This window comes from Acinonyx jubatus, chromosome D1, assembly GCF_027475565.1.
Source record: "Acinonyx jubatus isolate Ajub_Pintada_27869175 chromosome D1, VMU_Ajub_asm_v1.0, whole genome shotgun sequence".
In the NCBI taxonomy this organism is placed as follows: domain Eukaryota; kingdom Metazoa; phylum Chordata; class Mammalia; order Carnivora; family Felidae; genus Acinonyx; species Acinonyx jubatus.
The window spans coordinates 44,779,065-44,805,009 of NC_069390.1; the positions used below are offsets into that span (position 1 = coordinate 44,779,065).

Below are 25,945 nucleotides of genomic sequence, written 5' to 3' on the forward strand. Positions count from 1 at the left end.
ACATAATCCTGTATATAGAAAAACCTAAGGAATCCATTAAAACTAGAAATGAATTAATTCACTGAAGTTTCATCGTGCCAAATCAATGCACAAATTTCAGTTGTACTCTATATATCAGTTAGGTACAGTCAGAAAATTAAGAAAAAAAATATGTTTGTGATAGCATCAAAAATACTTAGAAATAATTTTTTAATTATTAAATTTTTGAAAGAACTTAAAGAAGACCTAATAAATGCAAAGATGTGTTCACAGATTGGAAAATTTAACATTGTTAGGATGGCAATACTCTTCAAATTGACCTACAGATTCAGTGCAATCCCTATCAAAATCCTAGGAGTTTTTCTTTTGCAGAAATTGACAAGTTAATCCTACAATTCTACATGGAATAGCAAGGGACCAAGAATAGCAAAAATAACTTTGAAAAAGGTCATAGTTGGAGGACAAACACTACAAAGCTTCAGTAATCAAGACAGTGTGATACTGGCATAAAGATAGCAATATGGGTTAATGAAACTGAATTGAGAGTCCAGAAATAAACCCTTATATATACAGTCATTTGATTTTCAACAAGGCTACCAAAACAAGTCAATGGGGAAAAAAATAATCTGTTTTTACAGATGATGCTGGGACAACTAGATATACACAAAAGAGTGTACATATCCTTACACAAAAGAGTGAATTTGGACCCCCACCTCACACCACATACAAAAGTTAATTCAAAATGAATCAAAGACATAAATGTAAAAGCTGAAACTATTAAACTCTTAGAAGACAACATGAGTGTAAGGTTTTATTATTTTGGATTAGCCAATGATTTCTTAGATACACCACCCAAAGCACAAGCAAACAAATAAAAAATAGATATATTGAACTTCATCAAAATTAAAAACATCTGTGCTTCATTGTCAAGAAAGTGAAATAACAAGCCAAATGGAAAAAATATTTGCAACTCATAGATAAGACACCAGTATTCAGAATACATAAATACAGAATATAGGTGGTTTTCTGCTCAGGTCATGACTTCGCGGTTTGTGGGTTCAAGCCCCGCATCAGGCTCTGCACTGCCACTGGTTGGGATTCCCTCTCCCTCCCTCTCTGCCCCTCCTCTTCTTGCGCTCTCTCAAAATAAAAATAAATGTTAAAAAAAAAAGATAATCCAATTAAAATATGGGCATATAGACATTTCTCCAGAGAAGTTACACAAATGGCCCGTAAGCACATGAAAAGATGCCCAACATCATCAGCCATTAGGGAAATGTAAATCTAAACTACAATGAAGGGTGCCTGGGTGGCTCAGTCAGTTAAGCGTCTGACTTCGGCTTGGGTCATGATCTCACAGTTCGTGGGTTCAAGCCCTGCATGGGGCTCTGAGCTGACAGCTCGGAGCCTGGAGCCTGCTTCAGATTCCATGTTTCCCTCTCTCTCTGCTCCTGTCCTGCTCACAGTCTGTCTCTCTCTCTCTCTCAAAAATAAAATAAGTGTTAAAAGAAAAAATTTTAAACCACAATGAGATACCATTTCACACTCACTAGAATGATTAAAATATAAATAAAAATAATGGACAAGTGTTGTTGAGGATGTAGAATGGAACCCTCATATTTTGTAGATGGTGCAGCCACTCTGGAAAACAGTGTGTCAGTTTCTCAAAATATTATCCATAGAAGTACCATTTGACACAGTAATTGTACACCATAGATACCAAATAGAATTGAAAATATGCTGATACAAAAATTTGTACATGATTTTTATAGCAGCAATGTTCATAATTGCCAAAAAGTGGAAACAACCCAAATATCTATCAATTATGAGAAGATAAATTGTGATGTATCCATACAATGGCATATTATTTAGCCATAAAAGGAAGTAAGTACTGATACATGTTACAGTGTGGATGGACCCCAAAAAGATTATGCTAGGTAAAAGAAGCTAGACACACAATGTCACATACTATATGATTCCATTTGTGTGAAATGTCTAGAATAAGCAAATTCACAGAGATTGAAAGTTAAATTAGTAATTTTCAAGAGTTGAGAGAAGGGGAGAATGGGAAGTAACTGATGAAAATATTCTGTATTTCATAGTAATGATAGTTGTACATTTTTGTGACTATACAACAACCATTGAATTGTATTCCTTAAAAGGATGACTTTTATGGCATGTGAATTATATCTTTTTTTAAATATAATTTATTGTCAAATTGGTTTCCATACAACACCCAGTGCTCATCCCAACAAGTGTACTCCTCAATGCCCATCACCCACTTTCCCCTCTCCCCCACCCCCATTAACCCTCAGTTTGTTCTCAGTATATAAGTCTCTTATGGTTTGCCTCTCTCTCTCTCTCTCTCTCTCTCTCTCTGTAACTTTTCTTCCCCTCACCTCCCCCCATGGTCTTTTGTTAATTTTCTCAAGATCCACATATGAGTGAAAACATATGGTATCTGTCTTTCTGTGACTGACTCCTTTCACTTAGCATAATACCCTCCAGTTCCATCCATGTTGCTGCAAATGGCCAGATTTCATTCTTTCTCATTGCCAAGTAGAATTCCATTGTATATATAAACCACATCTTCTTTATCCATTTGTCAGTTGGTGGACATTTAGGCTCTTTCCATAATTTAGCTATTGTTGAAAGTGCTGCTATAAACATTGGGGTACAAGTGCCCCTGTGCATCAACACTCCTGTATCCCTTGGGTAAATTCCTAGCAGTGCTATTGCTGGGTTATAGGGTATTTCTATTTTTAATTTTTTGAGGAACCACCACACTGTTTTCCAGAGTGACTGCACTAGTTTGTATTCCCACCAACAGTGCAAGAGGGTTCCTGTATCTCCACATCCTCTCCAGCATCTGTTGTTTCCTGAGTTGTTAACTTTAGCCACTCTGACCAGTGTGAGGTGGTATCTCGTTGTGGTTTTGATTTGTATTTACCCGATGAGGAGTGATGTTGAGCATTTTTTCATCTGTCTGTTGGCCATCTGGATGTCTTCTTTGGAAAAGTGTCTATTCATGTCTTCTGCCCATTTCTTCACTGGATTATTTGTTTTTCGGGTGTGGAGTTTGGTGAGTTCTTTATAGATTTTGGATACTAGCGCTTTATCCGGAATGTCATTTGCAAATATCTTTTCCCATTCCATCGGTTGCCTTTTAGTTTTGTTGATTGTTTCCTTTGCAGTGGAGCAGGAGGGCCCATGTATTGCCCCTGCTTGGGCTGATCTCTGAGCAATACCAGGCTAAGACATTAACTGAGAAAGGAAATAGCTACAATATTATGACCCTTTTCCCTTTTGTTTTGGAAAACTGGAGCTGATGTATTGAATTAAGAACATTCAGAAAATGACCTGCTGCATGAGGGGGCACAATCCACCCACAGGCGTCAGCACATAGCTCCTCAAGCATTGGAGTTCCAATTTTGGGCAAGTAAAATACCCCAGGGTTGTTTTCACTGAAGAAGCAGGTTTAGTACACTCACAAAAGAAGTAAAGCGCTAAGATTTGTTGCTTATAAATCCCAGAAATGGGAGTGGATGTGCAATGAGCTAGGGGAAGGGCAGTCCTCTGTGTCAGGTCATGAACGAGCAGGAAATAGAATAGGGTAGCATGCACCTATTACTCACTAATGTGGCTGGGGCAGAGGTCACCAACTTTTCACAGCCTTAATAAATGTGGTTATTTGTTTATTTCTAAGTGATGATTTATTTATTTATAGTGAGCATGAGTGACAGAGAGTGGCAGAGAGAAAGGGAAAGAGAGAATCCCAAGCAGGCTTCACACTCAGTGTGGAGCCCGACACAGGGCTTGATCCCACGACCCTGGGATCATGACCTGAGCTGAAACCAAGAGTTGGACACTCAACCAACTGAGCCACCCAGGCACCCCACTAGGTAGTTATTTTAAAAGGTGCTCTGGGGACGGCAAAATGGGAATTTATGGTGGGAATCCTAAACTCAAGTCCTTATCTAAATGTTCAGACTCAGTGTGAGTAAGGTCATCGTACTGTAAAATGCCTAGGTAGCAACTTAGAAAAACAAAAGTTATTTTTCTCATCACACCTTCCCATGTGGAAAAAGTCCCAAGAGAAAGCTGACAGAAAAGACCAAAGTATCCAGAAGAAAATACCCCCTGAAGAAGGAAGTTTGGAGTATTTCCAGAAGTTTTGATAATTTCTGTAGGATACAGACAAAGGAAAGTACAGAAAAGCACTGTCTTCCTCAGCAATATGCCTCAGCTGTGTTGGTTGCAAGGAACAGAGAATCATTCAAAAATAACATTTATGGGGTAGCTGGGGTAATGGTACTCACAGGAATAAAAGACAGGGATCTCAGACATGTGGAAAGGTCTGTGGGAACCCCTGGAAGGACAAAAAGCCATGTTGTTGGGCAGCGGACAGTTCTTGTTTGGGCTTCCCGATATTCATCGTTTCAACCTGCTTTGTGGCCCAATTACCTTTTGCCCCTATCACCTCTTCCACTTAATTTGATAGAACCATTATGTGGGACTTGGCTTGTGACACAAGCTAGGAGGACAGGACTTTGACCCAAGCTAAACTAGGGCATTGTATATTCCCCTCCACCCTGGAATGTGAATCTCTAACACAGGGGAAAGCACACTAAAGCTATCAATGATCAAGTTTTACTCTGTCTGTACTACACATTCTGACCAGACCTTTCTTGATACTGAGGCCGCTGTTGTCTCCAGGGATGTCTTGGTTCTCAGGCATGACTCGCCCACCTCTAGTCAGTTGGATTCTAATCCCAATGCCTTTTGAATAAATTCTCTTCTGCTAAGGTTGGACCTATTTTCTGCAGCTTGCCACAGAAAGATTCACTCATGAGTGGCAGAAGCCATGGTAGGGCTGGGTTCCATAGGGCCACATGGTCCAAAATAGCTCTAGGGCCTTCAGGAGTAGAAATTCAACAATTATCTGTCTAATGTGACAGGACCGACTACTCTCTGCCTATCGGATACTCTGTGGATCTCTTTCTCTCTCTACTATCCATTGATCTCCTCACTCTTTATCTTTTTTCCAGCTTGCATTTTCAGATTACTCAAAATTTCATTTGTTCTCTTCAACATATTCTTGGCCCACATAGCAGAAGAAAATCTTTCCTCTACCCTCTTATGTTCTGTAGCTGGACCTGAGAGTTAAACTGACATAAGAGGGAGGGAACCACAGGAAATTCTTAAATACAGAGAACAAACTGAGGGGGGATCAGAGGGTGGGGAAGAGGTGAAAATGAGTGATGGGCATTGAGGAGGGATGAGTACTGGGTAAGTTTCACGTAAGCCAATTTGACAATAAATTGTATAAAAAATAAAAAATAAAAATTTTCTAGAACACCTCAAAAATAAATAAATTAATTAATTAATTAACTGGCATAAGATCAAACAGGAGAAAAGCAAAAAGTTTTCATTTAATATTTTTACATGCACTTGGAGCCTTTATAGGAAAACCGAAGACCGAAGTAGCAGTTTAGTACCAAGAGCTTATATACTTTAAAAAACAAACAAAGAATTATAAATTTGTGAAGTGACAAGACAAAGAAGAGTTTACTCTTTCAGGAGTGGTAGTTTGCAAGGAAGTGACTAGGATATACAGGGAAACTAATAGAAGCTAAGGGTTATTTCAGTAGGTTTGTTCGTACATATCCATCTTGGCATTGACTCCTAGTGTCTGATGGTGACACTCTTCCTCTCTTCCTAGTAGAGTACCTTTCTAAAGAGAAAATTTCTGATCTGCTTTTAGGTAGGAAGGGGGAGATCAGAGAGCCTTTCCTTAATCTGTTGTTTCTCAGCTGCCTTCAGCTCAAAATCATCAGTATGCAAAAGTGGCATATTTGGGGTTGGCATGTTCTTATCCTCTCAGAGATCAGAATTTTGAGCATCTGCTCTCATCTTTAACTTGCTGAATCTCTCTCTCTCTCTTTTTAAAATGTTTATTTATTTAGTTATTTATTTAGTTAGTTAGTTAGTTTGAGAGAGAGGGGTGTTCAGGGGAGGGGCACAGAGAGACAGAGAGGGAGACACAGATTCCAAAGCAGGCTCCCGGATCTGAGCTGTCAGCACAGAGCCCAACATGGGGCTCAAACTCACAAACCGTGAGATCATGACCTGAACCAAAGTTGGACACTAGACCGCCTGAGCCACACAGGTGCCTCAACTTGCTGAATCTTTCAAATATTCTGCCATTAAACTCCTGTGACTATGAATCTGTTTGCCACAGCTCATTACCTAATAATCTAGAGTGCCACATGGACCCAGGACTAGGGTGAAGCAACCAACGTGCCCAGGGTGTAAAATTCCAGAAGATTTTCAACTCTATGTACCAACCATGCACTTGCACAACCCTGAGAGGGAGCACCTCCTGAAATGTTGCATCCTGGGTGCCTTGCTTGCTTTACCCTAGTGCTGGCCCTGCACTTCCTTGGTACAGTGTTTAGAAGCTGTGAGTTATCCTACCCTCCAGGTAAGGGCAGCCCAATTCTTTGTTAGAGTATGCTTGAACAAATTTCTCCTCCCTAGGCTTCCATTCGTCAATTTCCATTTGTCCGCTTCCAAAAGCAAGCTGTGTTTCCATCCTGGATGGCAGGAAGTGCTTGCAATATATAAAGTAAAAATTTAACTGCACTCATTTTTTTATAAGATTCAATCTTCAGTAAGCAAACCATTACTTCAGGTAAGGTAAAGCATTTCATGCCATTTCACTGCACAGGACATGAGCCAGCCTATGTGTTGGTGGTTTTTCAATCAGGGGCACGACTGGCCTCAGTTAGCAGAGAATATGGGGAGAGGTGGTCACATGATACAAAACAGGGTTACTCGATCCACATGGGCCATTGATAGGGCTGGGAACATGGCACATATGTTAAATGCTCTCTCTGGTATCCAACATCGTTACATGTAAGTCACAGCCACAACAAGGAGCTTGGTGGAACAGACACAGAGAATGACACAGTGTGCTAAGAGTTGTTGTAAAACCTCTCCCTGTCCCTCCATAAACAGTGGTGCAGGCAGCAACCCAAGTTCCTCACTGGGGTTTCTCCTTCTCCAGGGTAGCATCGTGTGTGTGCCATAGGGTGTACTGAAGGAGGAGTGAGTGTCCACAGAGCAGAACAGAGCAGGTGAAAGAGGGAGTTCACTAAATCGTGAGGGAGTGTAGAGGTGTTTGGTCATTTGGCAGGAGTGAGGTGACTGGTTCTCCAGCGCTAGCAATATAGCCCTTCATCTGGTCCTTTGAGTTTCCTTTGTGCCTGCAAAGAAGAAAGGGGGACAAGCTGTTCTATGGACGCATCTGGCTTAGAACCAGGTTTAGCAGGACTTTATTTTACAATTTATTTTACTTTGTTTTGTTTTTAAGCTTGAACAGATGACAATGGACAAGAGCCAGAGGATGGACTTTGCAATCCTTTCCTTTTACCTCCACCTCCAGGAAGATTTTTCATTTCTGGGGTTTGTTTTCTCTTTTTCAATCCTTGTCTAATTATTATATGTCTGAAGTATCCTTCTCTGAAATAGTGGCTTCCTAATCTGGCTTCAACTCCATTTTTGAGAAACAAATCTCACTTTTTAGAAAGACCTTTAGAAACTTTCTAATTTTATCTTGAGAGTAGGGTGGAGGGAGCTTGTGCCTTATATTGCCATAGATATTTTGAGGACTTGTGAAGACTACTAAATCTGGGGATTTTACTAAAATCTGGGGATCTCCTCTCCAACTCACTTTACTTCATAGTATAGAACTTGGTAAGCCTGATACTTCTGCTCAAAACATAAGTTGAAAACCAGATCCACAAGTCAAATTTTATCACATTGCTTATATTTAAGACTTGGATTCTGATGGGAGCATGGAACGAGAAAACCCACCATTCACTGAATATAAACTGTGTTCTAGGCACTAACACGTGTTGCCCAATCCACACAAAGCTCATTGTAGTAAATGCGATTGTTTCTATAGATGAGAAAAAAAATGAAATTCAGAGAAGTTGAGTAACTTATTTCCTAAACCTGAGGTCACCCAATGGGTAGGAGGCAAAGTAAAATTCAAATTCTGATCCATTTTGCTCTTAACTGTATTTTTCTTTTGCATCCCTTCAGATGATGACTAGAATATAGTTGTACATTGCTTATAAAAATTTTTTTGCCCTTATGTTCATACTCTTTTTGTTAAATGCTTGAAGAACTCTAGTTATATGTTAAAGCCTCTTTGTATTTCTGCCATTTCACAAATATTTGTGCCTTTCTTTCCTTAAGAAATGACTTTCTTGGGATGTAGTCTATATATATACAATGTAGTATTACTCAGCAATCAAAAAGAATGAAATATTTCCATTTGCAACTATGTGGATGGAGCTAGAGGGTATTATTCTAAGTGAAATTAACCAGTCAGAGAAAGACAAATATCATATGACTTCACTCATATGAGGAATTTAAGATAGAAAACAGATGAACATAAGGGAAGGGAAGCAAAAACAATATAAAAACAAGGAGAGGGACAAAGCATAAGAGACTCTTAAATACAGAGAACAAACTGAGGGTTGCTGGAGGGGTTGTGGGTGGGGGTATGGGCCAAATGGGTAAGGGACATTGGGAGGACACTTGTTGGGATGAACACTGAGTATTATACATAGGGGATGAATCACTGGAATCTACTCGTGAAATCATTATAGCACTAAATGCTAACTTGGATGTAAATTAAAAAATAAATACATTTAAAAAAATTTTAATGACTTTCTTTGATGATACCACTATGCCATTTTTTGACATGTTAAAAATTTAAGTGGGAGATTTAACTCAATTTCTCCAGCACTACAATGCCTTTGGTTAAACATCCTACTACAAAAATTTCTATCTGATTATCTTCCAGGGTAACACATATAGAGTTGGGGTTCCCTTGTCGATTCTTCTTTTTCACCATTTATTGGAGTCCACCAAGGCTTAATGCTCAGCCCTCTTTTCTATCTACCTTCTTTCCCCAGATTATCTCAGCCAGTCTCATTATTTTAAATGGCATTTATATGTCGATGACCCCCATTTATATGTCGATGACCATTAGTTTTGAATACTGTCTTTCTTTCCCAAACCTGCTTCCCATGTATCTTATAAATGGAAACTCCATTCTGTCAGTTGCTCAGACCAAAATAACCTGTATTAGTTTCCTATTGCTGCTTAACAAATTACCACAAACTTAGTGGCTTAAAACAACAATTTATTCTCTTATAGTTCTGGAAGTCAAAATTCTAAAATCAATGTGCTCCTTCTGAAGGTTTATTGTATTCTTGTATTTGTTAGCCTCTAGAAGCTGCCTACATTTCTTGCCTTTTGGTCCATTTCTTGCAACACACTAACACCTTGCTTCCACTGTCATATTTCCTCCTACTCCACCTCCTACTTTCTGATCTCCTGCCTCCTCTTTTTAAGGATCTTGTGATTCTATCAGACCCACTCAGATAATACAAAGTAATCTCCCCATTTCAAACTCTTCAATCACATCTGCTGAGTTCCTTTTGCAATATAAGGTAACATTCACTGGCTCCTGGGGGACTACTATTCAGCTGACTACAATCTTTTCCTCACATTGTTCACAGAAATAATTTTTTATGGATTACAGACCCATGTATTTAAAAAAAAAAAACAACACACATTATCGTTCAAATAGTAAAAGAAAATTTAAGGGAATATATTTATAACCCTTTAAATAGAAAGTCTTTAAATGAGTTTCAAAATCAGAGTGAATCAGTGAAAACAGCAAAGTACAAAAATCCAAAATTCTGTCCCTCCACAAAAGCAGTAAGTAAAGTAGCAAAAACTATCAAAACCAACTTTTTCAGAACCCCAGAAACTAATTAAAAGTTTACAGCAACCAGGAAAATGATTAATTAAGGCTAAATAAATAAATAAATAAAACAGCCAAATCTTAGTAAGAGAGCTCTGTGGCATTTTAACTTACTTCCTCCCCATCCTTCATTCCCTACTGCCTGGTTTAGCAACACCCTTCAAGACAACAGCTTCCATTTTGGGTATAGGTTTCTAGTACTAGAGGGAGCAAAACAAACTTCATTCTCAAAGAACTGTGGTGATTTATTTTGATTTGTCTGATGGTTCCCTGAAAGACCAAACCAAAGGACTTGCCTTAGTTTCACTTAACTTAGCTCTCTCCAAAGTCTGAAGCAGCTACCTGGGGGAGTGCTTATCAAACACATTGAAAGGCAAATGTATTCGTTGCTAATGCCTGGGGTAAAAGATAACAACTGGGGCAAGCAATAGAAAAAACATAAAAGCTTGCGATGAAAGTATGAGAAATGAGATGTTTTGGAGAATAAGACCTTTGGAAAGCTTCCACATACTGCTAAGGCTCTAAAAGGCTGGGTGCATATCCAAGGCTAGTGTATTCTCAGAAAAGACCTGAGAAGACACTGAACTTCCACCTCTAGCTGGCCTTCAGGTTCTGCTCAAGCAGTAAGGAAGGCTCAGGAAGAGTTGTTGATGGAGTATTGAAGATGTGTCACAACATGTACAGAGAGACTCTTGGCAAATTGGAAGGTTTTCTGTTATCATTGTTCCAGGCATTAAAGAAATCTCTGTCAAATCATTAGCTGACCACTAAACTAATGGAAAAGATACTACAGTGCCCCTAAACAACAACAACAACAACAAGAGTTTACAAAACTAGTTGAGAAAACTCAATAAACAAACAACTACAACAAATCCTAGGGAGGGAAGAATGTAATTTCTGGAGTTCCTGCATTGTAATATTCAAAATGTTCTTTGTACAAGGAAGTAAAGGAAACCAGGAGAATAAAGTTACATCAAATAGATAATATCAATGAAGAGATACAAAATGTAAAAAAGAAACCAAATAAAATGTCTAGATTTGAAAAATGCAATAATTGAAATTAAAAATATATACTTAAGGGGTTCAACAGTATATTTAAACAGCCAGAAGAAAGAAGCTGTGAACTTGAGGTCATTTGAGATTACCCACTCTGAGGAGCACAAAGAAAGAATGAAGAAAAATGATTAGTCTCAGAGACTTGTGAGTATACCAACATACATCTAACGGGAATCTCAAAAGAAAAGAAGAGAAAAAAACAGAAAGAATGTTTGAAGAAATAATGGATATAACCTCCCAGATTTTATAGAAGATATGAGTCTTCATATCCAAGAAGCTCAATGAACTTCAAGTAGGATAAACTCAAAGAGATATGCATTAAGACACATTATAATCAAATTGTCAAAAACCAAAGACAGTGGGAATCATGAAAACAGCAAAAAAAGTGACTTGTCATGAACAAGAGATCATGCTCCAGCAATGAACAATCTGAAAATGAAATTAATAAAACAATTCTATTCATAATATTAAAAATAATAAAATATTTAGGAATAAACTTAACTGAGAAAGTGCAAGACTCATATACTGAAAATGATAAAATACTACTGAAAGAAATTAAAGAAAACCTGAATAAATGGAAAGCATTCTGTGTTCATGGATTAAAACTTAATATTGTTAAGATTTAATGACCAAATTTACAGATTCAATGCCATTCGTATCAAGATTTCAACTGCCTATTTTCAGAAACGGAAAAGATGATTCTAAAATTCATATGGAATAGCAAGGGACCCAGAAGAGACAATACAATCCGGGAAAAGAACAAAGGTGGAAGATTTATAATTTATAATTATAAATTTATAAATTATAAATTATGTTAATAAGATTAACAGCTAATTTCTTATCAGAAACTATGCATAGAGGCCAGAGTGCAGGATTACATATTAAAAATGTTAAAAGAAAACAAATTAGCAACTAAGAATTCTACATCTGGCAAAATAATCCTTTATAAATGAAGGAGAGATGTTTATTGAAGCATTATTTAAAATAGTCAAGATGTGGAAGAAACCTAAATATCCATTAACAGATGAATGGATAAGATAAATACATTACATACATACAATGGAATATTATTCAGTCTTTAAAAAGAAGGAAATTCTGTTACATACTACAATATGGATGGAACTTGAAGACATTATGTAAAGTACAATAAGCTAAGCACAAAAGGACAAATACTGCATGATTCCACTTATACATAATATCTAATCAAACTAATTGAAACAACGTGGAGTAGTAGTTGCCAGGGGCTGGGGGAAGCAGAAAATGAGGAGTTGGTGTTCAATGAGTACAGAGTTTTAGTCATGCAAGATGAAACAGTTCTAGAGTGTCTTGCAACAATATGCATATAGTTAACAATATCATAATGTTCACTTAAAAGTTGTTAAGTTGGTAAATTTATGTTATATGTTTTTTAACCACACACACACAAAAACCTACCAAAAAGAAAAAAAGAAAAAGAAGAAATTAAGACTTTCCCAGATAAAAACTAAGAGATCGTTTCAAGTAGAACATCCCTCACAAGAAATGATAAAAGGAGTCCTTCCTGCTGAAATAAAAGGACACTAGACAGTAACTCAAATCCATACAAAGACATAAAGAACACTGATAAAGGTAACTACATAGCTAAATATAAAAGTCCATCTTAATGTATTTTTTATTATAACTTCTTTTTTTAATCTATTTGATTTAAAAGGCAACTACATAAAACAGTGATTATAAATCTATGTTGATGGGTACAAATGTATAAACATGTAATTTGAGATAGTACTATGAGAGGTGGAGGAGGAGCTATATAGAAACAGCTTTCACATAATATTGAAACTAAGTGTTATTATCTTGAACTATTTTGTTATAAATTAAGATGCTAATTGTAATCTCCAGGGCAATGACTAAGAAAATAACTTAAAGACACTAACTTAAAAAAATTAAGTGTCCAACTCTTAATTTTGGCTCAAATCATGATCTCATAGTTCATAATAAACTGTTAAAAAAAAGACATATAGATAACAAATAGACAAATCACAAAAGATTATCAGTTATTACATTAAATATAAATGGATTAAACTCCTTTAACGCAGAGATTACAGAATGGATAAAAAAACTTAATCTAACCATGTGCTGTCTACAAGAGACACCTTAGATCTAAGTCACAAATAGATTGAGAATGAAAGAATGGAAAAAGATATTTCAGGAACCTAAAGAGAACAAACAATAACCAAAAGAGAACTGGAATGGATATTCTAATATCAGATAAAATAGACTTTAAGACAAAAGTCATTACATAGACAAAGAGGAACATCACATAATGATAAAATAGTTAATTTATCAAGATACAACAATTACAAACATGTGCACAACTAACAGAGCCCTAAAATGTATGAAGCAAAAACAGAATTGAAGGGAGAAATAATGATAATAATAATAATAATTATAATAATAATCAGAGACTTCAAACCCTCACTTTCCTCTTTTTTAAGTTTATTTATTTAGTTTGAGAAAGAGGGAGAGAAAGTGAGCAGGAGAGGGGCAGAGGGAGATGAGACACAGAATCCCAAGCAGGATCTGCACTGTCAGTGCAAAACCAAACACAGGGTTCCCTCTCACAAACATGAGATCATGACCTGAGCCAGAATCAAGAGTCCCACGCTTAACCAACTAACCCACCCAGGTGCCCCCAAACCTCCCTTTCTATAATTAATTAGAACAACTAGACACAAGATAAACAAGGAAATAAGACATGAATAAAACTATAAAACAGCTACACCTAACAGACATATATAGAACACTTCAGCCAACACTGGCAAAACACACATTCTTTTCTCTTTTCTTTCCTTTTTTTTTTTTTTTTTTTGAGAGAGAGAGGGTGCAGGTAAGCAAAGGACAGAGAGAGAGAGGAAAAAGAGAGAGGGAGAGAAGGAAAGAAAGGGGGCTCACCCGAAGCGGGGCTTGAGCTTACCCAGGGCAAAGTGGGACTTGACCTCACGAACCATGACCTGAGCCGAAGTCCAATGCTTTAACCAACTGAGCCACCCAGGCACCCCCTTTCTTTTTTATTTAAATTCCAGTTAATTAACATACAGTGTAATATTATTTTCAGATACGCAATATAGTCATTTCACACTTCCATAAAACTCCTGGTGCTCCTCACAACAAGTGCATTGCTTAATCTCCATCACCTATTTAACCCATCCCACACTCACCTCCCTTCTAGTAACCACTAGAACACACGCTATTTTCAAGTGTGTATGGAACATTCTTTGGTATAGGACATATGTTAGACCATTAAACAAAGCTTGATACGGTTGAAAGTATTGAACTCATACAAAATATCTTCACTGACAATGATGGAGTGGAATTAGAAATCAATAAAAGAAGAAAATCTGGGATATTCACAAATATGTAGAAATTAAACAGCACACTCTTAAACAACCAATGGGTCAAAGAAAAGTCACAAGGGAAATTAGAAAATATTTTGAGATGAATTAAAACAAAAACACAGCATGCTAAAACTTATGAGATGCACAAAAGCATGTTCTGAGGGAAACTTATAGTTGTAAATATTTATGTTAAAAAACAAGGAAGATCTCAAATCAACAACATTCTGCCTTAAGGAACTGGGCAGGGGAGGGAAGCAAACTAAACTTAAAGCAAGGAGGAAAGGAGGAAGCAAAGAAGGAAGGAGACAAATAAGATTAGAATAGACATAAATAAAATAGAGAATAGAAAGAAATAGAATCAGTGACACCAAAAGCTGGTCCTTTGAGAATATCAAGAAAATTGGTAATTAGAATGACCAAGCAAAAAAGAGAGAAGACTGAAATTAATAAAATCAAGATGAAATGGGGACTTTACTTTCAATCTTACATAAACAAAAGGGCTTGTGACAGAATATTGTGAGCAATTGTTCACCAATAAATTAGGTAACCTAGATGAAATGGACAAATTTCTAGAAATACACAACTACTAAAACTGAATAAAGAGAGAAATTGAATAGACCTATAGGAAGGAAAGAAATTGAATCAATTACCTAAAAACTTCCAGCAAAGAAAAGTCCAGAACCAGATGGCTTCACTGGCTAATTTTATTAAATATTTAAAGAAGAATTAACACCAATCCTTCTCAAACCCTCCCCTCAAGATGGAAGAGGAGATAAAACTTTCTAACTCATTCCACAAGGCTGGTATTACCTTGATAGCAAAGCCACACAAAGAAATCACAATAAAAGAAAACACAGACCAGTGTCTCTTATGAATACAGACGTAAAATTCCTCAACAAAATACTAGCAAACCAAATCCAGCAACACATTAAAAGGATCATTCACCATAACTAAGTGGGATTTATTTCAGCAATGTAAGGGTGTTTCAATTTATGAAAATTGGTGAGTGTAACACACAATATTATGAGAATGAAAGGGGGAAAAGAATTTTTGCATCCATATTCATCAAGGATATTGGCCTGTAGTTCTCTTTTTTTACTGGGTCTCTGTCTGGTTTAGGAATCAAGGTAATACTGGCTTCATAGAATGAGTCTGGAAGTTTTCCTTCCCTTTCTATTTCTTGGAATAACTTGAGAAGGATAGGTATTATCTCTGCTTTAAACGTCTGGAAGAACTCCCCTGGGAAGCCATCTGGTCCTGGACTCTTATTTGTTGGGAGATTTTTGATAACCGATTCAATTTCTTCGCTGGTTATGGGTCTGTACAAGCTTTCTATTTCCTCCTGATTGAGTTTTGGAAGGGTGTGGGTGTTTAGGAATTTGTCCATTTCTTCCAGGTTGTCCAATTTGTTGGCATATAATTTTTCATAGTATTCCCTGATAATTGTTTGTGTCTCTGAGTGATTGGTTGTAATAATTCCATTTTCATTCATGATTTTATCTATTTGGGTCATCTCCCTTTTCTTTTTGAGAAGTCTGGCTAGAGGTTTGTCAATTTTGTTAATTTTTTCAAAAAACCAACTCTTGGTTTCGTTGATCTGCTCTACAGTTTTTTTAGATTCTATATTGTTTATTTCTGCTCTGATCTTTATTATTTCTCTTCTTCTGCTGGGTTTAGGCTGCCTTTGCTGTTCTGCTTCTATTTCCTTTAGGTGTGCTGTTAGATTTTGTATTTGGGATTTTTCTTGTTTCTTGAGATAGGCCTGGATTGCGATGTATTTTCCTCTCAGGACTGCCTTCGCTGCATCCCAAAGCGTTTGGATTGTTGTATTTTCATTTTCGTTTGTTTCCATATATTTTTTAATTTCTTCTCTAATTGCCTGGTTTACCCACTCATTCTTTAGTAGGGTGTTCTTTAACCTCCATGCTTTTGGAGGTTTTCCAGACTTTTTCCTGTGGTTGATTTCAAGCTTCATAGCATTGTGGTCTCAAAGTATGCATGGTATAATTTCAATTCTTGTATACTTATGAAGGGCTGTTTTGTGACCCAGTATATGGTCTATCTTGGAGAATGTTCCATGTGCACTCGAGAAGAAAGTATATTCTGTTGCTTTGGGATGCAGAGTTCTAAATATACCTGTCAAGTCCATCTGATCCAATGTGTCATTCAGGGCCCTTGATTCTTTATTGACCATGTGTCTAGATGATCTATCCATTGTTGTAAGTGGAGTATTAAAGTCCCCTGCAATTACCACATTCTTATCAATAAGGTTGCTTATGTTTATGAGTAATTGTTTTATATATTTGGAGGCTCCGGTATTCGGCGCATAGACATTTATAATTGTTAGCTCTTCCTGGTGGATAGACCCTGTAATTATTATATAATGCCCTTCTTCATCTCTTGTTACAGCCTTTAATTTAAAGTCTAGTTTGTCTGATATAAGTATGGCTACTCCAGCTTTCTTTTGGCTTCCAGTAGCATGATAAATAGTTCTCCATCCCCTCACTCTCAATCTAAAGGTGTCCTCAGATCTAAAATGAGTCTCTTGTAGACAGCAAATAGATGGGTCTTGTTTTTTTATCAATAAGATACTAGCAAATCGAATTCAACAGCATATAAAAAGAATTATTCACCATGATCAAGTGGGATTCATTCCTGGAGATGCAGGGCTGGTTCAACATTCGCAAATCAATCAACGTGATACATCACATTAATAAAAGAAAAGATAAGAACCATATGATCCTGTCAATCGATGCAGAAAAGGCCTTTGACAAAATCCAGCACCCTTTCTTAATAAAAACCCTTGAGAAAGTCGGGATAGAAGGAACATACTTAAACATCATCATAGCCATTTATGAAAATCCCACAGCTAACATCATCCTCAATGGGGAAAAACTGAGAGCTTTTTCCCTGAGATCAGGAACATGACAGGGATGCCCACTCTCACCGCTGTTGTTTAACATAGTGTTGGAACTGCTAGCATCAGCAATCAGACAACAAAAGGAAATCAAAGGCATCAAAATTGGCAAAGATGAAGTCAAGCTTTCGCTTTTTGCAGATGACATGATATTATACATGGAAAATCCGATAGACTCCACCAAAAGTCTGCTAGAACTGATACATGAATTCAGCAAAGTTGCAGGATACAAAATCAATGTACAGAAATCAGTTGCATTCTTATACACTAACAATGAAGCAACAGAAAGACAAATAAAGAAACTGATCCTATTCACAATTGCACCAAGAAGCATAAAATACCTAGGAATAAATCTAACCGAAGATGGAAAAGATCTGTATGCTGAAAACTATAGAAAGCTTATGAAGGAAATTGAAGAAGGTATAAAGAAATGGAAAGACATTCCCTGCTCATGGATTGGAAGAATAAATATTGTCAAAATGTCAATACTACCCAAAGCTATCTACACATTCAATGCAATCCCAATCAAAATTGCACCAGCATTCTTCTCGAAACTAGAACAAGCAATTCTAAAATTCATATGGAACTACAAAAGGCCCCGAATAGCCAAAGTAATTTTGAAGAAGACCAAAGCAGGAGGCATCACAATCCCAGACTTTAGCCTCTACTACAAAGCTCTAATCATCAAGACAGCACGGTATTGGCAAAAAAACAGACACATAGACCAATGGAATGGAATAGAAACCCAGAACTAGACCCACAAATGTATGGCCAACTAATCTTTGACAAAGCAGGAAAGAACATCCAATGGAAAAAAGACAGTCTCTTTAACAAATGGTGCTGGGAGAACTGGACAGCAACATGCAGAAGGTTGAAACTAGACCACTTTCTCACACCATTCACAAAAATAAACTCAAAATGGATAAAGGACCTGAATGTGAGACAGGAAACCATCAAAACCCTAGAGGAGAAAGCAGGAAAAGACCTCTCTGACCTCAGCCGTAGCAATCTCTTACTCGACACATCCCCAAAGGCAAGGGAATTAAAAGCAAAAATGAATTACTGGGACCTTATGAAGATAAAAAGCTTCTGCACAGCAAAGGAAACAACCAACAAAACGAAAAGGCAACCAACGGAATGGGAAAAGGTATTTGCAAATGACATATCGGACAAAGGGCTAGTATCCAAAATCTATAAAGAGCTCACCAAACTCCACACCCGAAAAACAAATAACCCAGTGAAGAAATGGGCAGAAAACATGAATAGACACTTCTCTAAAGAAGACATCCGGATGGCTAACAGGTACATGAAAAGATGCTCAACGTCGCTCCTTATCAGGGAAATACAAATCAAAACCACACTCAGATATCACCTTACGCCAGTCAGAGTGGCCAAAATGAACAAATCAGGAGACTATAGATGTTGGAGAGGATGTGGAGAAACGGGAACCCTCTTGCACTGTTGGTGGGAATGCAAATTGGTGCAGCCACTCTGGAAAGCAGTGTGGAGGTTCCTCAGAAAATTAAAAATAGACCTACCCTATGACCCAGCAATAGCACTGCTAGGAATTTACCCAAGGGATACAGGAGTACTGATGCATAGGGGCACTTGTACCCCAATGTTTATAGCAGCACTCTCAGCAATAGCCAAATTATTGAAAGAGCCTAAATGTCCATCAACTGATGAATGCATAAAGAAATTGTGGTTTATATACACAATGGAGTACTACGTGGCAATGAGAAAGAACGAAATATGGCCCTTTGTAGCAACGTGGATGGAACTGGAGAGTGTGATGCTAAGTGAAATAAGCCATACAGAGAAAGACAGATACCATATGTTTTCACTCTTATGTGGATCCTGAGAAACTTAACAGAAACCCATGGAGGAGGGGAAGGAAAAAAAAAAAGAGGTTAGAGTGGGAGAGAGCCAAAGCATAAGAGACTGTTAAAAACTGAGAACAAACTGAGGGTTGATGGGGGGTGGGAGGGAGGGGAGGGTGGGTGATGGGTATTGAGGAGGGCACCTTTTGGGATGAGCACTGGGTGTTGTATGGAAACCAATTTGACAATAAATTTCATATATTGAAAATAAAATAAAATAAAATAAAAATGACTATAAAAAAAAGAAAGGGGGAAAAGATCACATGATTATCTCAATAAATGCAGAAAAATCATTTGACAAATTCCAACACCCTTTAATATTTTTTTTATGTTTTTAATTTTGAGAGAAAAATAGAGTGTGAGTGGGGAAGAGACAAAGAGACAGGGAGACACAGAATCTGAAACCAGCTCCAGGCTCTGAGCTGTCAGCACAGAGCCCAACATGGGGCTCCAATTCACGGACTATGAGATCATGACCTGAGCTGAAATGGGATACTTAACCAACTGAGCCACCCAGGCACCCCCAACACCATTTAATTAAAAAACAAACAAATTTTAAAAACCACAGCTAGTATTATACTTAAGGCTTCTCCCTATAATTAGGTCAAGACAAGGATATCTGCGTTTATCACTTCTATTCGACATTGTATAAGACATTCTAGGCAGGAAAGTTTGACAGAAAAAAATATATAAAAATTATCCAAAATGGAAAGGAAGAAGTAAATCTATTTCTATTCACAAGTGACATAATTTTATGTATAGAAAACACTAAAGAATCTATTAAAAAACTATTAAAGCTAATGAATTCAGCAAAGTTGTAAAATGCAAGATCACACAGAAAAATCTGTTGTATTTCTATGCTCCAGCAACGAACAATCTGAAAATGAAATTAATAAAACAATTCTATTCATAATATTAAAAATAATAAAATACTTAGGAATAAACTTAACTGAGAAAGTGCAAGACTTGTACGCTGAAAATGATAAAAAGCTACTGAAAGAAATTAAAGGAAACCTGAATAAATGGATAGCATCCTGTGTTCATGAATTGAAAACTTAATATTGTTAAGATGGCAATATACCCCAAATTTACAGATCAATGCCATTCATATCAAGATTTCAACTGCCTATTTTGCAGAAATGGAAAAGATGATTCTAAAACTCATATGGAATAGCAAGGGACCCCAGAAGAGACAATACAATCCCGGAAAAGAACAAAGTTGGAAGATTTATATTTCTAAACTTCAAAACTTACTACAAAGCCACAGGAATCAAAGCAGCCTGGAACTGACAAAAGGATAGACATATAGATCTATGGAACAGAATTGAGGGTCCAGAAGGAAACCCACACATTTATGGTCAATTGATTTTTAACAAAAGTGCCAACACCATTCAATAGGACAAGAATGGTATTCTAAACAAATGGTTCTAGGACAACTGGTTATATATTTGCAAAAGAATAAAGTTGGACCTATCATACAAAAATTTTAAAAAATCAATATTCAAATGTAAGAGCTAAAATATATAACTATTAGAGGAAAACATAAAAGAAAATTCCATTTCTTGGATTTGGCAATGTAGTCTTAGATATTATATCAAAACACAAGCAAAAAATATGTAAGAAATAGAAAAGAAAAATAAATGTTAGACTTCATTAAAATAAAGAACTCTTGTGCATTGAAGGACACTATCATGAAATTTAAAGACAATCCACAGAATGGGAGAAAATATTTGCAACTCATATATCTGATAAGGATACTGTATCCAGAATTTAAAAAAAAAAAAAAAAAAAAAAGCTTACAACTCAACAACCAAAAGACAAACAACCTAATTTAAAAGTGGGCAAATGGCCAACTAATCTTTGACAAAGCAGGAAAGAATATCCAATGGAATAAAGACAGTCTCTTCAGCAAGTGGTGCTGGGAAAACTATATAAAAATAAAATAAAATATATATAACTATGTAAAACTATATAAAAATAAAAACTTTTGCACAGCAAGGAAACAATCAGCAAAACTAAAAGGCAACCAATAGATGGGAGAAGATATTTGCAAACAACATATCAGATAAAGGGTGAGTGTCCAAAATCTATAAAGAACTTATCAAACTCAACATCCAAAAAACAAATAATCCAGTGAAGAAATGGGCAAAAGACATGAATAGACACTTCTCCAAAGAAGACATCCAGATGGCCAGCCGACACATGAAAAATTGCTCAACATCCCTCATCCTCAGAGAAATACAAATCAAAACCACCATGAGATACCACCTTCCACCTGTCAGAATGGCTAACATTAACAACTCAGCCAACGACAGATGTTGGTGAGGATACGGAGAAAGAGGATCTCTTGCATTGCTGTGGGAATGCAAGCTGGTACAGCCACTCTGGAAAACAGTGTGGAGGTTCCTCAAAAAATTAAAAATAGAACTACCCTATGACCCAGCAATTGCACTACTGGGTATTTATCCAAGGGATACAGGTATGCTGTATTGAAGAGACACATGCACCTCAGTGTTTATAGCAACACTATCAACAATAGCCAAAGTATGGAAAGAGCCCAAATATCCATCAATGGATGAATGTATAAAGAAGATGTGGTATATATATATATACAATGGAGTATTACTTGGCAATCAAAAGAATGAAATCTTGCCATTTGCAACTACGTGGATGGAACTGGAGGGTATTATGCTAAGCGAAATTAGTCAGAGAAAGACAAATATTATATGACTTAACTCATATGAGGACTTTAAGACACACAACAGATTAACACAAGGGAAGGGAAGCAAAAATAATATAAAAACAGGGAGGGGGACAAAACAGAAGAGACTCATAAATATGGAGAACAAACTGAGGGTTACTGGAGGGGTTGTGGGAAGGGGGATGGGCTAAATGGGTAAGGAGCATTAAGGAATCTACCCCTGAAATCATTGTTGCACTATATGCTAACTAATTTGGATGTAAATTTTAAAAATAAAAAATTTAGTCACATTGGAGATTAGGGCTTCAATATATAAATTTGGGGGTAGAAGGGATACGGTTCAGTCCATAACATTATGTATAGAATAATACATTATATATTACTTTGTAACCCAATTTTTCTCTAACCAGTGAACGTCTTGCCATACCATGAAGTATTTATCTATAGTTTCACTGTTATTCTGATAAATGAGATGACCTATAATTTATTAAAATAAAATCTTAATTGTTGATAAAAATAAAAGTGGGCAAAAGATTTGAATTGATATATCTCCAAAGAAGACACACATGGTGAATGAGTGCACAAAAAGTTGTTCAACATTGATCAGGAGGGAAATGGAATTCAGAACCACAATGAGATACCACCTCATATCCACTAGGGGGGTTATAATTTTAAAATAGGAAAATAACGAGTGTTGACAAGGGGTGGAACATTTGGAATGCTCACAAGTTGCTGGTGGGAATGTAAAATGGTACAGCTGTTTTGGAAAACAGTTTAGCAGTTCCTTGAAATGCTAAAGATAGACTTACCATAAAGACTCAGCTACTTCCAGTATATACACAAGAAAATTGAAAACAGTTGATGACACAAAGAATTGTACAGAAATGTTCATAGCAGCATTATTCATAGTAGCCAAAAAATGAAAACAACCCAAATGCCCATGACTTACGAATGAATAAATGAAATGTGATATACTCATATAATAAAATATTGTTTGGCAAGAAAAAGAAATGAAGTACTGACACATACTACAACCCATGAAAACATTCTGTTAAGTGAAAGAAGACAGACAAAAAAGGCCATATATTAGGGTGCTGGGTGGCTCAGTCAGTTAAGCGTCTGACTCTTGATTTCGGTTCAGGTCATGACCTCTAGGTTTGTAGGTCCGAGCCCTGCGTCAGGCTCTGCACTGACAGCACGGAGCCTGCTTGGGATTCTCTCTCTCCCTCTTTCTCTGTTCCTCACCCCCCTCAAAATAAATAAATAAACTTAAAAAACATTTTTTTAAATCAAAAGTCACAAATTGGCTTCATTAACATGCAAAACTTATTTTCACCAAAAGTGACATTGGTAGTGAGAAAAAGACCACTGATATAGTAAAAGCATAAATGATATAAACAGACAACTCACAAAAGAAAAACAGCCATAAAGATAGGAGAAGACACTGAGCCTTACTAGAAAACAAACAAAACAATGCAAAGTATAACAATGAGATAGCTTTTTCACTCAATAGATTTGCAAAATTGAAAGAGCTTGAAAATATCAAGGGTGGTTAAGGATTGGAAAAAGAGATCTCATGCACTGCTAATAGTTTAAATTGCAGTCCTTTTGGAAGGCAATTTGACAATAAAGTGTTGGAATTTTAAAACATACCCACTCTGTGATTTAGCGATGCTACCTCTCTATATTTACCTCAAAGAAATAGCTGTACAGGTGCATGAGGAAGCATGTACAAAGATATTTGTTGCAGCATTGTTTTAAATGAAAAAATAAGAAGCCAATGAGTAGGGAGAAATAAAATGTGGTAAAGTCATACCACAAAATACCATATAATCATTAAAACAAATAATGTTAATATGGAAAGGTCCCTAAGACAGAATGTTGAATGAAAAAAAAGCAAATTTCAGAACATGCCTCATTTATGTAAAATCTACAAAATCTTACCAAACTAACTACAGAATAACTTTGTTTTCCATGGAAATTTATGTATGTAGATAAATGCAGAGAAGAAAGTTTGGAAAGACAAAAACAAAAGTGATATCAGTGGTTACCTATGGTAGAAGGGGACAGATCTAGATTGTTGAAGGCAATAAAAAAGGATTTTAACCTTTTCTAAAATATTTTTTCCCATGGAGGGATGATATAAATAACAAAACAAGAAAAAAAGTAGATTCAAAATCCAAGGTTCCAATAGTGAATATATTTTACCTGTGAATAAATATATATTGAACTCATTAATATGACTTTGATGAGGGAAACAAAGGCAAGAAAAATGTAGTTTAAACTCCTTTACAGACTGCAGCCCATTGATAGATGTCAGAGACCTGGTGTGTAACACTCCCCAAGACATTTGTGGCTGCCTTAATGCCTTAATGTTTACACCTCTTTAAAAACTAGAAGCAACTTTATCTTGACAATAGCTAAATCTTTAGGGTCCTGTGAGACCGTGCTTTCAGCATCCAGAAACTCCTTAAAAACTAACTTTACCTCTACCCCTAAAAGTGTATAATCAATTGCTCCTTACAACGTCAGTGCAGCTCTTTCTGCCCACGGGTCCTGTCCCCGTGCTTTAATAAAATCACCTTTTTGTACCAAAGACGTCTCAAGAATTCTTTCTTAGCCGTTTGCTCACGAACCACACTTCAAATTTCATCAACTTGGTTGAAAGAAAGCTTTGATTTGTATCCTTGTCTTCCTAAGTTTAGGGGAGAACAGGAGACGGCAGGGGAAAACATGTTCGACTACTTTTTGATTTTCTTCTGCCAAAATGAAAGTCACGTGAGTCTTAAATGATATATTTTTTTCAATGCCTTGAATCAATTCTTTAACCATACAAAGAAACCATTAAAAAAGCTTTTTCAGACGTCTAAAACCTGAGAATTCATCTGTAAGGAAACATACATCCAAATAATCTTTCAAGAAACACTTGAATTAGATCATCAAGATCTCTTAAAAAGACAGACATGGATACAGAACACGGCCTGTTGTTGCTGCATGTAATAACTCAATGCAATAGACTATGGGGGGAAAGAAAAAGACAAGTTAAAAAGCAAAAGGAGGGGCGCCTGGGTGGCTCAGTCGGTTAAGCATCCGACTTCGGCTCAGGTCATGATCTCACAGTTCGTGAGTTCGAGCCCCGCATCGCGCTCTGTGCTGACAGCTCAGAGCCTGGAGCCTGTTTCAGATTCTGTGTCTCCCTCTCTCTCCCTGACCCTCCCCCGTTCATGCTCTGTCTCTCTCTGTCTCAAAAGTAAATAAACGTTAAAAAAAAATTTTTTTTTTAAAAAAGCAAAAGGAGCAGTGGCATAAAAAAGAGGGAGGTATTCTAGAATGCCAGTTGTGACAGAATGTAAAGAGTACTGAATTGGAGACAATAACCTTGGCTAATTTGACTCTGTCCACTTTCTAGTGTGACCATTAGGCAAACCACTTAACTAATTTGAAAAAAGAGAGTAAGAATACATACTTACCTCACTGGGTTGCCAAGAAAGGCATTGTAAAAGGAAAATTACTAATGAGATCAAAAGAGGAAGGAGTGAGGGACCAACTCTATAATGTGAAATCCTCAGGGGGATGAAGAGTTGCCAAAAGACTTGGAACATAATGTCCAGAGAGATTCATTTTTCCCAAGTACGTCTTTACTCTTTATCCTGTGCCTAGTAACATACACCTGCCTTCATTTATGTCCATGTTTTCCCATCATCATCTCAGGAAAGCTACTCTTGAGTCACCAGCTAAATAATTTCCATCATTTTTATCTCACAGGCTCATTGACTTAACTAAAATACATACTAGTCTCTCCTATCCACTCAACCTATGTGTTTTTGAGAATCACGTATTCAAATGAGCATTGGAGTAATTAAGATGAGGGCTCTGGGGTCAGATTGCCTTGGCTTAAAGCTGAGCTCCACACCTTAACAAATATGTGGGCTTGGAAAAGTTACTCAATTTATCTATGTCTCAGTGAAATGAGTTAAGAATAATACATAATGGGGTGCCTGGGTGGTTCTGTTGGTTAAGCATCCAACTCTTGGTTTCAGCTCAGGTCATGATCTCAGAGTTGCGAGATCAAACCCTGCGTGGGGCTCCACACGAGAGCATGGAGACTGCTTAAGATTATCTCTCCCTCTCCCTTTGCCCCTCCCTGCTTGTGCTCTGTCTCTCAAAAAATAAAAATGAAAGAAGAAAGAA

The 25,945-nt window shown here is 36.8% G+C and overlaps 1 long non-coding RNA gene across 2 annotated transcripts in view; it reads left to right on the top strand.

Moving 5' to 3' along the window:
* The window catches only part of LOC128311823 (uncharacterized), a 95,738-nt gene that overhangs the window by 23,593 nt on the left and 46,200 nt on the right, over positions 1 to 25,945 (top strand). For both annotated transcript variants that reach the window (XR_008290456.1, XR_008290455.1), the window contains exon 2: positions 7,355 to 7,446. This is a non-coding gene — a long non-coding RNA (uncharacterized LOC128311823). The remainder of the gene's footprint in view (positions 1 to 7,354; positions 7,447 to 25,945) is intronic.